General features: G+C 37.9%; 1 long non-coding RNA gene across 1 annotated transcript; it reads right to left on the bottom strand.

The window, feature by feature from the left end:
• Positions 1 to 441: 441 nt before the first annotated feature.
• On the bottom strand, positions 442 to 10824 carry LOC311434519. Its single transcript, XR_014691562.1, has 4 exons — positions 10430 to 10824; positions 8011 to 8142; positions 7191 to 7292; positions 442 to 707 (listed from the first exon to the last, which is right to left on the bottom strand). It is a non-coding gene; the product is annotated as an uncharacterized lncRNA (long non-coding RNA).
• Positions 10825 to 11146: the final 322 nt, after the last annotated feature.

Raw genomic sequence — 11146 nt, 5'->3', positions numbered from 1 at the left:
TCAGTGCATGAGCCATATGCAATACTTAACAATTTGCTAGCTGCCTTAAGATGGTCTTAACTGTTTTTTATTTCTGTTTTATATCTAGTATGACCAAAAATTATGACTTTGTGGAGTTCATAATTTATATTGTCCTTGTCTTTCTTTTTCCTTTATAAAGAGATTTTCCACCAGCTTTTCTGGGACTGCAGGGATGAAAAAATGCAATATTCAATATTGCTATTTGAAGTTTTACCTGGCTTGGCTGTGACTAGTTATATAAATCACAAGGATTCATTTCTGTTCCCACATAGTATTAGCACTACTGTTACGATAAAAGTAAATAAATAAAATAATAAAATAAAATAAAATAAAATAAAATAAAATAAAATAAAATAAAATAAAATTTATAAACAGGAGGAGGAAATATCTGGTTATTTAAACAAATAACAAACATATATATTTCAGGGCAAAAAATTAAGTTTATTCACTTTTTTCCATCTTTACATTTTTACCACAATAGTACTGAAATTAGAAAAAACAAATGTTTTTGATAATAAATATTGTCTGAATACAGAAGTCACAGCTCTGATGTTGTTGGTGTTTTACTGGAGAGAATGGCCTTGATGATCTCTTAAAATGCCTAGCAGCTTTTCTTCTCTCTGAGATTATGACTTTCTCTAATTCCCACTGATGATACTCCAGGATATAAGTTTACCATTGATCTTCTGTGAAGACATGTACAAATAAAACCTTATCACTCATAAGTTTGAAGGAAAATGAAGAAAATACATAAAAATACAGATGGAGGGAATGGATTTTTCAGGATACACTGCCAGTTTGTTTTGAATCCAGATCCCAAGGGTGACTAGTTCCATAGGACTCTTGGTTTGTAGTTTTGATCATTAATTTTAATTTCTTGTCTCCGTTGGCACAGAGCAAAGCCAGAAAGTGTGGAGGGAGTGCACTCTAATGGCTCAGAAATCAGAAAACAAATCAAAGAATGTAAGTCTTTCTTAAAGTCATTCCCTAGATTTCCCTGACTCATGTTTTTTTTTTTTTTTTAACATTTGGGAGTGACTGTAACGTCAGCTCATCAAACTGTTTTGCTTCTAACAGTGTGTAAGTCAGAATTTCAGGAGACTACCCTGAAATGAACTATATCCAAAAAATCCAGACAGTTGTGCAACTGCAAACCAGTGACCTGTTCGAATCTGTCTTATCTGAAATATATCACTTGGAATGTCGACTCTCTGAGGTATTCTCCATCCTTTAATAGTTTCATTGACAGTCATCCCTCTGCCCATTTATGAGCACAAGGAAAAATAGGAATTAGTGAATCACTGGCACATGATTTTTACATGGGAAAAAAACATGTTGTTGCCCTGTGCACGCTTTTTTTCCCATAAAGAATAAAACATTGGGAAATGTGAACATGTGGGTGCTGCCCACAAAAATGCACTGAATTATCCCTCGTTCTCCACTGCTTTCTGTCTGAGCACTTTAAATGGTAATAAAAAGTTCTACCACTTAAATCTTGCAGTGTATCACATCATACATTTTAGTAATAAAATGTAAGCACACTTAAATAAATATACATCTCTTTAACTAATACATTTTAATGTTACACTTAGCTTTGCAGCTGTTAACTGCTTTAAGTTATTAAGAACTGTTATTTCTGGCATCTGTGGCTTTTTTCCATCAAGTCTTACTTCTCTAAGCCACTTTATTAACATCAAAGGAAGGTGAATTATTTAAGGATTAGAGTAAAATACCCCTTAATAACAATTGTTAATTGACTTCAGATTAGTGCTTTGGCACTATTTAATGTAGCTTCCATAATATAACTTTGCAGTGGTAGCCAGTAATACAGTGGACCTGCAAGCCTATGACAGCCAAAACCATATTCTCCATGCAATTGAAAACTCACATGATATCTTGCACTTTTCCTGAAATGAGAAGAGGAAGGAATAGAGACATTTTTAGTGGAGTAGAATCACAAGTTGGTGATTCATTAAATCCTGTTCTATCTTGTGCTCATTAATGTCTACATAGGTGATTCTCTGTGAAATGGTATTTCCATAAGTTTCTATTTCAATTGAGGATCCAAGTTAGTATAAATTCCAATAGGTTCCTATTTGTCAAAATTTCCGAGGAACACTTCATTCCAGTGTGAGAAAATGTCAATATTTGCAACTGAATCAGAACACTTATTAAATGGCATTATCACAACTTAGGCATCCTCTGTGTTTCACACTCTCAGCATGCACTAGCATTTAATTTTACATTTGTCCTTTGAAAACACTTCTTTCCACATCTTTCAATTTTTCAACTTTCCTCAAATGTGACATTTCTGCTACGTGTTTTTCAGGAAATCTTTTCCTTCAAAAATTGTGACTGCTGCATATTCAAATAAGACCATGATGCATAAGCCTCACAAAACACTCTGATATCTAAATCAGGCTGGCAGTAGCTATAGAGGGTCACAATTTACATGCAGCTTTAGATGAAGCCAGTTGTGTGGTCTTTTTGTGTTGCTTTGCAGTGAAATTCATTCCATGGCTTGAACCAGTACAAAAGCTGTCACCTAAATCCTACTCTGCTTCAGTGAGCTCTGTATGGCAAGTGGGCAGCATAACTCTCTGATGAGGGCTCTCTGGAGAGTTTAATGAGCACTCTATTAGTTCTGCGTCCTGCTTCAGAGGAGTGCAAGGTGGAGTTTTTGAGGCTCGATGACCAGTCACTTGCTGCAACCCTGAGGGAAGCTTGAGCTCATAACAGTAAAATGTGCTAGCTGGCTTTGTAGCATGATTTACCTGGTAAGGCTGTGCAAAACTCAACTTCAATTTGCATAGGTTTTGGAAAATGGAGCTGGTGTGCTCACTTTGCAGTACTGTGGGGCATCCCCTCTACTATTTGTACTTTGAGTTTCAGTATTGTGTGAACCTGAAAACTCAAAGTGAAACCGGCCATAGCCATGCAGACGTCATCACTCTGCTACTGCTGGTACAGACTGAAGTGTCTCCGATCCCAAACAGAGGCTATGCAGGAGTCATTTCCAGCTTCTGCAAAGAGGAGGCTTTGGCCAGGGATGCTGCTATGGGTCAGCTGCCTGCCCTCAGCCCTATGTCGTTACAGGTACACTCCATGTCTTTTGCAGTATTCCTGCATGCATATACCTGATCTGTTTAAAGATGGGTGCTGCGTGGAGGAAGAAAATGGGTAGATAGGGTGAAAAAAAAAAGTTTGCTAGAGCCTTTTTTCAAGTCATTAGAAATACCATCTCCCGGGATAAAAACAAGGTAGATTTACCAGCAATGTTGTCTTTAGGATTTTTCCAACACAAATAAACACAAAGATATTTTTCAGTTTGTAGAAGTCTTGTTTTTGTTTTATAGCAAAAAGCCTGGATTGCTTTAAAATGAAATTAAGGTAATCTACAGCTTTAGTGGGTTTAAAAAGCAATTAGATGACTTTGTACTTAAACTAGTTTTGAATTAGGAATTTCTAACGAAGATGTAAATATGCTATAAATAGAGTATTGAAGAAGGTAATTTTCTTCATAAATATCCAACTAATATTAAGTGAATAAGAGGAAAACACACGAGAATTAAATAAAGGTTAACTACATTTCATTTAAAGATTTGCTTTTTTTTTTTTTTTCTAGCAAAATAGAAGAACAATCATTCTGATTTTCAGTTTTTTTTTTTTTTTAATTATTATTATTTTAAGAAATACTTCAAAACTGCTAACAAATGAAAGGTATTGAAGGAAAATGTATGTTTTGATGAAAAATCTAGTATTTGCCATGTAAATCCACAAAGTTCTGATGTTTTCAGCCAGCACTAATTTATTTGTCTAAATAAAGAAACCCGGTTTACAGATAATACTGAAATAAGTCAATGTGACAAATATTAAAATTCCTCTACCGCTGTTTCACATTTTCCTTACTCCAGTTCCCCAACAAATGCCATCACTGTTTTTTTTTTTTGTTTTTTTTTTTTTTCCTTTCTTTCCCATTAAAAGTGGTAGACAAGGAAGAGAGTTTCACTAGCAGAGAAGAATACCAAATTGCTCAGCCTGTTAAGTCAGGATATTCTGTAACTGCAAGCTAACTTATAATTAAAAGTCAATTAACCAGAGAAACTAGTTTTATTAGAGAGGACCCCCAACCCAGTTTTAAGAATCAGGTACCAAATTTTCAGTAAATAAATGTGCATCTTTACTCTGAATTTTGGCTCCATAAAGATCAGGTATGGAGTTTAGCCCTTGGACTGAGCATTCTCAGCATTTATAGACATGAATATGTAAGACTTTCCTTTCAAATGAAGACAGAACATTTCATCCTTCTGAATCGTTTAAATTGGCTAAGGAAACCTGACACATTAACCCTCACCTGCGGGATACAACAAATATTAAACAATTCTGCCTTTTGAGAAGTTACCACATTTATTGCTGTATGGTCAGTGGAAACAAGTCCAAATTCTTTTGATCCTCAGCACCTTATCTGAAGAAAATGACATTTCCTGCTTGCATTTCACTCGGTTATTAGCGACTAACTAAACATGTCTCCAGTTCTTTAGTTGATTGCAGAACTTTGGAGTTCTGTAAGTAACTCTTGCTGTGTTTGTTCTTTCCAGAATTGCCCTCAACTAAATCATTAACAGGGCAACTGCATCCCAGGTCTGATTTCAGGCAGAGCGACTACACCATTGACCATGAGAGGCATCTGGACTGCACCCTGGAAAGAGCAAGGGGGACCTTGTGGACAGTGGGCACACTCATGCCCACTAGTGCTCCCTGGTGCCCCAGGAGCTTTTGTTTCTTTTCAAATTACCAGGAAGTTAAGAGGAGAAACAGCTTCTAATTTTCAACCAACCAGGCAAGAAGAGAGTGGGTGGAGGGGTGGGAAATTCTGTGTGCGATGGAGTCAGGCTCACAAGACAGCCTAAGAATCAGAGCAGTCGAGGGGACGTCTCACTTCAGCTTAACAGGTAAATCTACACATGCTGGCTCACAATGATCATCTGAGTTCACTGCCACCTATATTTGTGGGTATCAATGTGATAACACAATGCCTATGGAGCTATATGAAGGAAGACGAGGGTGTAGTTTGAAGGGGAAATCTTCACAGGCCTCTGGTCACATGAGCAGAACCATTTCACGTTATGGGAGTGCAACCTGCTCAGCCCACGTTAATGAGAGGACTAAAACCTGGCAGATTTGTGGGAGATATAACCTTGTCCATCTCCTGACCTTTCTGCCTGATTGCACAGGCCAACTGTTTTTGAACATGCAGAGAGAGAATCTTTGCCATGTGATTACTACTCAGACACTGTCTCTGTAATTTAGATTATGAAAGGCCTGTGGTGACTTTCAGGTTTTGTCATCAATAGCATGTTTTCAGCGTGGGTGGTGTAGCTGTGCCAAGCCCAATACATCACGATGAGAGCATGAACGGTTTCAGGTAGTTTGCTATAATAACTCTGCCATGCTTAATTAAGTCACAGATTAAGCCAGTAAGAAGAACAATCTGGAGTGTATCTTTACTGCAGTGTCTGAAGTCTATCAAAATGTTAAGTCATCAGGTGCAGAGGTCCCACACACTGAGGCCTGACTTTATGGGAAGAAGAGGAGGTGAGGTACTCCAAGACTCCTATGACAAGGGGCATGCTCCTTCCAGAGTCTCATGGGAGAACCTGGTGCCTAAAATGCCCTGCTTGTTCTGGTTGTGTGCTGGCAACTGGTGCTACAATTCACTGACAGCAAATGTGCAATCTCCCCCCCCCACCTTCTTCTCTGCAATACAAGTTTTTCTGGGATAATAAAGTCCTCCTGAAACTTTATTTCTAGGAAGTGGTCCTAAGCAGTGAGTTGCATTGGTCCTCTCTTCAGTTTTACCAAAGACCCTTCTCCAACCCACCCTTCCTCCTGTCTCTACCAGATGTTAAAACAGCTTCCCAGGCTGTTCTGCCTGATGGTCTTTGGGCATTTGGATGAGTGTGCAGGGATGTTCTTGTTTTCCATATATCACTGAAATCTTGGCTGGTTTTTCTGCTCTCTTTTCTTCTTCCCTAAATTGCCGGTCCTCACTTTAGTTGATAATGACAGAAAGTGCTTTAGTGGTTGGGCAGCGAGGACCAGTCAGATCAGACAGCAGAAATGTCTATCATTAGCTTAAGTGGAGGGTATAAATTTAACACCGTAATAAACCTGAGCTTGATCACTCTTTTTCCTCTGGAGAAACTAGCATATCACAGGGCTGAACTGCTAGTCTCTGACCCCACTTTGAATGGCCATTGACTGTGGTGTATCAAAGAAGAAAAGAATGGGTGGCTCAGTTTCCTGCCAAGTACAAATTTAATGATACCGAATGGTGTAGCCCAAGAAATGGGAGGCGGCAAAACGCTCCATGTTGGACCCTAATGGGTAGTGTTCGGGATGTTGGCCAATGCTCTTCAAACAAAAACAAGCTCCAGTTTGTTCTGTAAAATGAGGAATGCAGCACAGAAAACTGTCTGTGCCACAGAAAGCCCAGTGATAGCGGTGACTAAGAATTTTATACTGTGTTGAGTAATATTGCTCTGCAATGCAATGCAGGAGAAGGAACAATTTAGCACAGTGTATACGCAGATTTATTGAAAATCAGCTTCATGGAAACTGCCAGTAGAACGGTACTGATGGGTTTGCATTATATGAGCACAGCAGCAAAGCAAAACAATGCTGGGAAACAGATTGGTTTTGTTCTCAGCTACTATGCACAGATGAAACTTTTATGAAGACATTTCAGCTTGTTCTGGCAGCAGCTTGAAAATTGCTTTCTAAAATTTTGATGAGCTAGGACCTGCTCCCTCTCCCATTGCTGCTATTTGAAAGTCAGCGTACAGTGGATTGGTACCCCAGAGCTTTTGGGGCTTAGAAAATGCAGGAACAGGCCGTCTCTGTGCAAACTAAGGCAGAGTTGCTGTGCTTTTCCTTTCCATTGAAGCTGCATGCATGGAGTGGAGAAATGTGTAATCACTACCAGTTACTTGGCAGTGACTTCTGTAAATTAAAAAGATAATTACTGTGCTGGGCCATGTGGTCCTTGCAGTTCATGTATACAGCTCTCACTGAAATCATGTAAATTTGCCTGAAAGAACCAAGGGTGGTGTAAGATCATTCTTACACTTCCTCAGAGGTACAGAAAAGAGAAGAAATCGTGCTTTTACCTTTGCAGACTGAAAATAATTTCTCACCTTCCCTGGCTGACAGCTGTGCTGCATCCGGGTGCAGCTGTGCCATAGGCTTGGTTTTTCACCTGTAGGCTTTTTCTGAAAAACAGTGGATTGGTGAGGAATTGCTTCTGAAAAACACCAGTTGAGAAGATATTATATACTAAGATCACATAGACTTCCTTTCATTCCGGCCATTTCAATAACTGAATATGCTTTTACAAATAAAGCAAGGAAAGTTGGTGGGGAAAGGTAATACCGGTTATTACACAAATTGGTGAACAACAGGCAAAATTCAAGGCAGACCACATCTTAGATACAAACAAGTGCATTCATAAAATTCGGTTTATGATATGGCTGGCTGCATTCATGTCTCATTTGTTTCATTATTCCACAAGCATTTTCTGCTCATTTGAGTGTTTGTGGTGATGCCAAGTTTATGATGTTTTTAGATATTCATGTGCTAACACATTTTGTATAATTCTCAGTTCTTCGGTTTAAAGGAAATTACTCCAGGTCTCACCTCAGGAAAAGAAAAATGGAAGGCAAACATTGGTTTCTAGTTCATCCGTTAAGAAAATAAAGGGCATAGTATTGTAAATGTTGTCCTTTTATCATATGTGTATGTATGCTTATACTACACATTGTGGTTTCTTAATTACTTGCAAAATGTACTTCAGATTATATTTTCAAAATTCAGAAAGATAGCATGTTTGGAAAAATAATTCCAGATAATTTACATGTATGTTACAAAACATTTAGATAGAATATATGTAAAAATATGACAGTATGTACTATAGGAAAATACTGATCCTACCTGCCTTGCTGTAAAATGGATTACAGCTCAGTACTTTCAGATGGTGACATATAGCCTTACAGATTTCCAACAGCACTGTTGTTATTCACTTCCACCATGATAATATCATGTGGCTCCAGTTAATACGAGAGCCTGTAATTAAAAATTACAATGGTAAATGCTATAACTACACAGTAAGAGACTTGTCCTGAAAATCCTAAACAGCTGGTAGGAGTGCATTTAATACAATTTACACTAATAATTGTTGAAGAACTTGCATGCATAGACTAGAGCTGTGGTCAAACCTCACTTTCAGGTCTGGAGCTTAACTGTCTGTGTCTGCGTGACAGCAAGCGATCTGTATTTCTGTCTGTACTTTACATCTTATCACACGCTATGTCCATGCAGGTAGCAGATGTTATTTTCAGTACTAACACTCATTTTGGACCTTCTTGGCATGCATGCTGACAGTGCCAATGGCTGCAATTTATTATGCCTTTTTTGACAGATAAAATAAGCTTTACTGTAAGTTCTGGCAGTGCAGTCTGAAAAGAGAATCCTACTAAGTTTTTGCATGTATCTGTTACCATCTAACAGCTGAATTTGCTACTGACCTCTGACTCATATCAGTTTCCAATGCACATTTGCATGAACATGTCCTGAATATACTTGTGAAAATGTGTGCAAATCATTGATGAAGTACTACTTTTGTTTTTGTTTCTCTTGCTGTTCACAACACTCTGCAGGATCTCAAATCTGTAGATGTGTGCAATAATAGAAGGCTTTTCAATTAATGCAAAAATCTTTTTTTTTTTTTGACTAGCTGAATGTGGCAAACAATATGATTTTGTTTACTCCATCGTGTATTTATTTTTTCTGGTTCCTTTTCTGTAACCTGTAGATTTTCCCGATCTGGTGCCTTACATATTCACATGAATACAAATGCCAGTAAAATAGAGAAAACAGAAATGAGCAGCTGGGAGAAGAGAAAAAGAGAGGGGAGTGCTGACAGATATTATTTATGTGAATTATACTGTTTGTGCACTGTATCTGTATTCAGATAAATATCATCAACTATGTTAATCAGACTATGACCTGAAATGGGCTAAATCTTCCTTTCTTGTCTGAAGCTTCTGGAGATACCTTGGCCTTCAGCATGCTAAAAGGACCCTGAATAAATGATACTTTATTTTAAATCATAAGTAACTTCTCAGAGTTAGCATATTGCAATTTATGTTCATGAAAGGAAACAGATTAATAAGCAACCAAACCTCGACCCATTGTAAACTGCATTGGTCTTCAGTTCGCATGGCTACAAGGGGCCAGCAAGCAGCATGAAAGAATAGCTCAGTCCCTGTTCCCATCAAACCCTTGACCTCTCTGTGAGACTGCCAACAAGGATACCAGTTATGGAAGCAATTTAGTTTGCAAGCAACTATTTACCAGAAATTAAACTGAGACCACCAAACACATTTCACAGTGAAGACCCAAAAAGTCATTAGGCTGAGGCAATTTTAGGTCACTACCAACTTTGGTCTAATTCAAGAAAGCAACCTTAAGATAAAAGTCTTTACATCCCATCATCCAACTAACTCCCTGAGGCATTCAGTCCCTGAGTTCCTTTTCTGTTATAAACATAATTCCTGCACAAGATAAGAGGTTTCACTGTACATTCAGTAATCCAAGAAAAGATTGGAAACAGAAACAAAAACAAAAAAGGCATTTGAAATGTTTTTCAGTGACGGAGAAAGTACAGTGTTTGTGTGAAAAAGCGTGAAGAAGCTCTACCAATACTGCATAATGCAAGAGGTTACTCCATGGAGGGAGCAGGGATCTGTCCTCCAGGAGCATACTGTTGACATGAGGCACTTCACACTGTTACTCCACAGTGCTCCCTTAAGTACATTCCTACAGTGAGTTACCTTCAATTTTTGTTCCTTTTGTTCAATCCAAAAATAAGGATGACTTGCCTCATCTGAGAAAGTTCAACCTCTATGAGAATAAGTGCTTTTAAGAGCATACACTTATATGCAGTTGTTAGAAGGAACAGTGACAGAGAATACAATCCTGTCTGTAAGCAACACATACTACGTTGGAAGTAGAAAAGTAAATTGTATTTTCTATACAATTACATACTGTGTTTCAGCTCATGCAGGGAACTGTTTTGTTGTTGTTTTTCCCCCCCCCCTCACCTTTTTGCACTCACAAGTGAAAAGTTTTTTTTTCTTTTTTCTTTTTTTTTTCTTTTCCCTCCTGATTAATTGTTTTCTAGACTAGGAGATGATGGCCACGGAACATTGCAAACTGACTCAGGAAGGGAACACATATGTGTTTCAGACTAGCAATGAAGTGGTGAAATCTGTTCAAAACTAGATTGTAGCCTGTCTTATGGATGTAATTAAATGTATCAGCTGTTAGAAATATCAAAAAGATTACTTACCTGATTTTGTGTCTGTAGAGGACCACATTCCAGCAATTCATTTTAACTGTCCTCCACCACTGCTGGAGAAAGTCTCTTTGTTAGCCTTGCTGGTACCTTGCAATAGATAGCAAAAACAATCTCAGTTTAATCTACCTACGTACCTACTTTACCACTGAAGCCAGAATTGTCAGGGACTATCCCTCATGGCATGGCTCAGTCCTCTGTACACAACTGTTACTGGTAATAAGCTGGCTCATCTCTAGATGAGACTTTAAACAAGAACAGTTTCCTAGTTAGCTTAACCCAAGCTTACAACAGTGAGGATGATAAAGAGGTTTAGTTATCATGTGTGATAATAGTCAAACCCAGCTATTCTGTAGTGGTTTTTTGTTCAGTAGAAGTTAATGTTTATAAAGGAAATGTATATATTAGGTAATTTAGAGAGATGGAACAGAACACTGAATTTGAACCAAATATGGTCATTGTAAAATAGTGAGAACTAAGGCTTTGGATGATAAGTGCTTTTAAATGTGGGGTTCAAAATCTACAGTACATTAAGTTGTGCCTGTTAATAGAGGTAAATCTGGAGCCTGATTAATATGCAGATCCAGAACTGGAGATGGTTGTAGTTTGAAATCAGGCCCATCTTCAGCTTTTGCTTTGAGATAATAGAGATAGTTTGATTAGGTAACATTCTGTATTTATTTAATCCAGAAGAAGGTACTCAGTGACTAA

This window comes from Aythya ferina (genome assembly GCF_964211825.1).
Source record: "Aythya ferina genome assembly, chromosome: 3".
NCBI lineage: Eukaryota > Metazoa > Chordata > Aves > Anseriformes > Anatidae > Aythya > Aythya ferina.
This window is presented reverse-complemented; position numbering and strand designations above follow the sequence as displayed.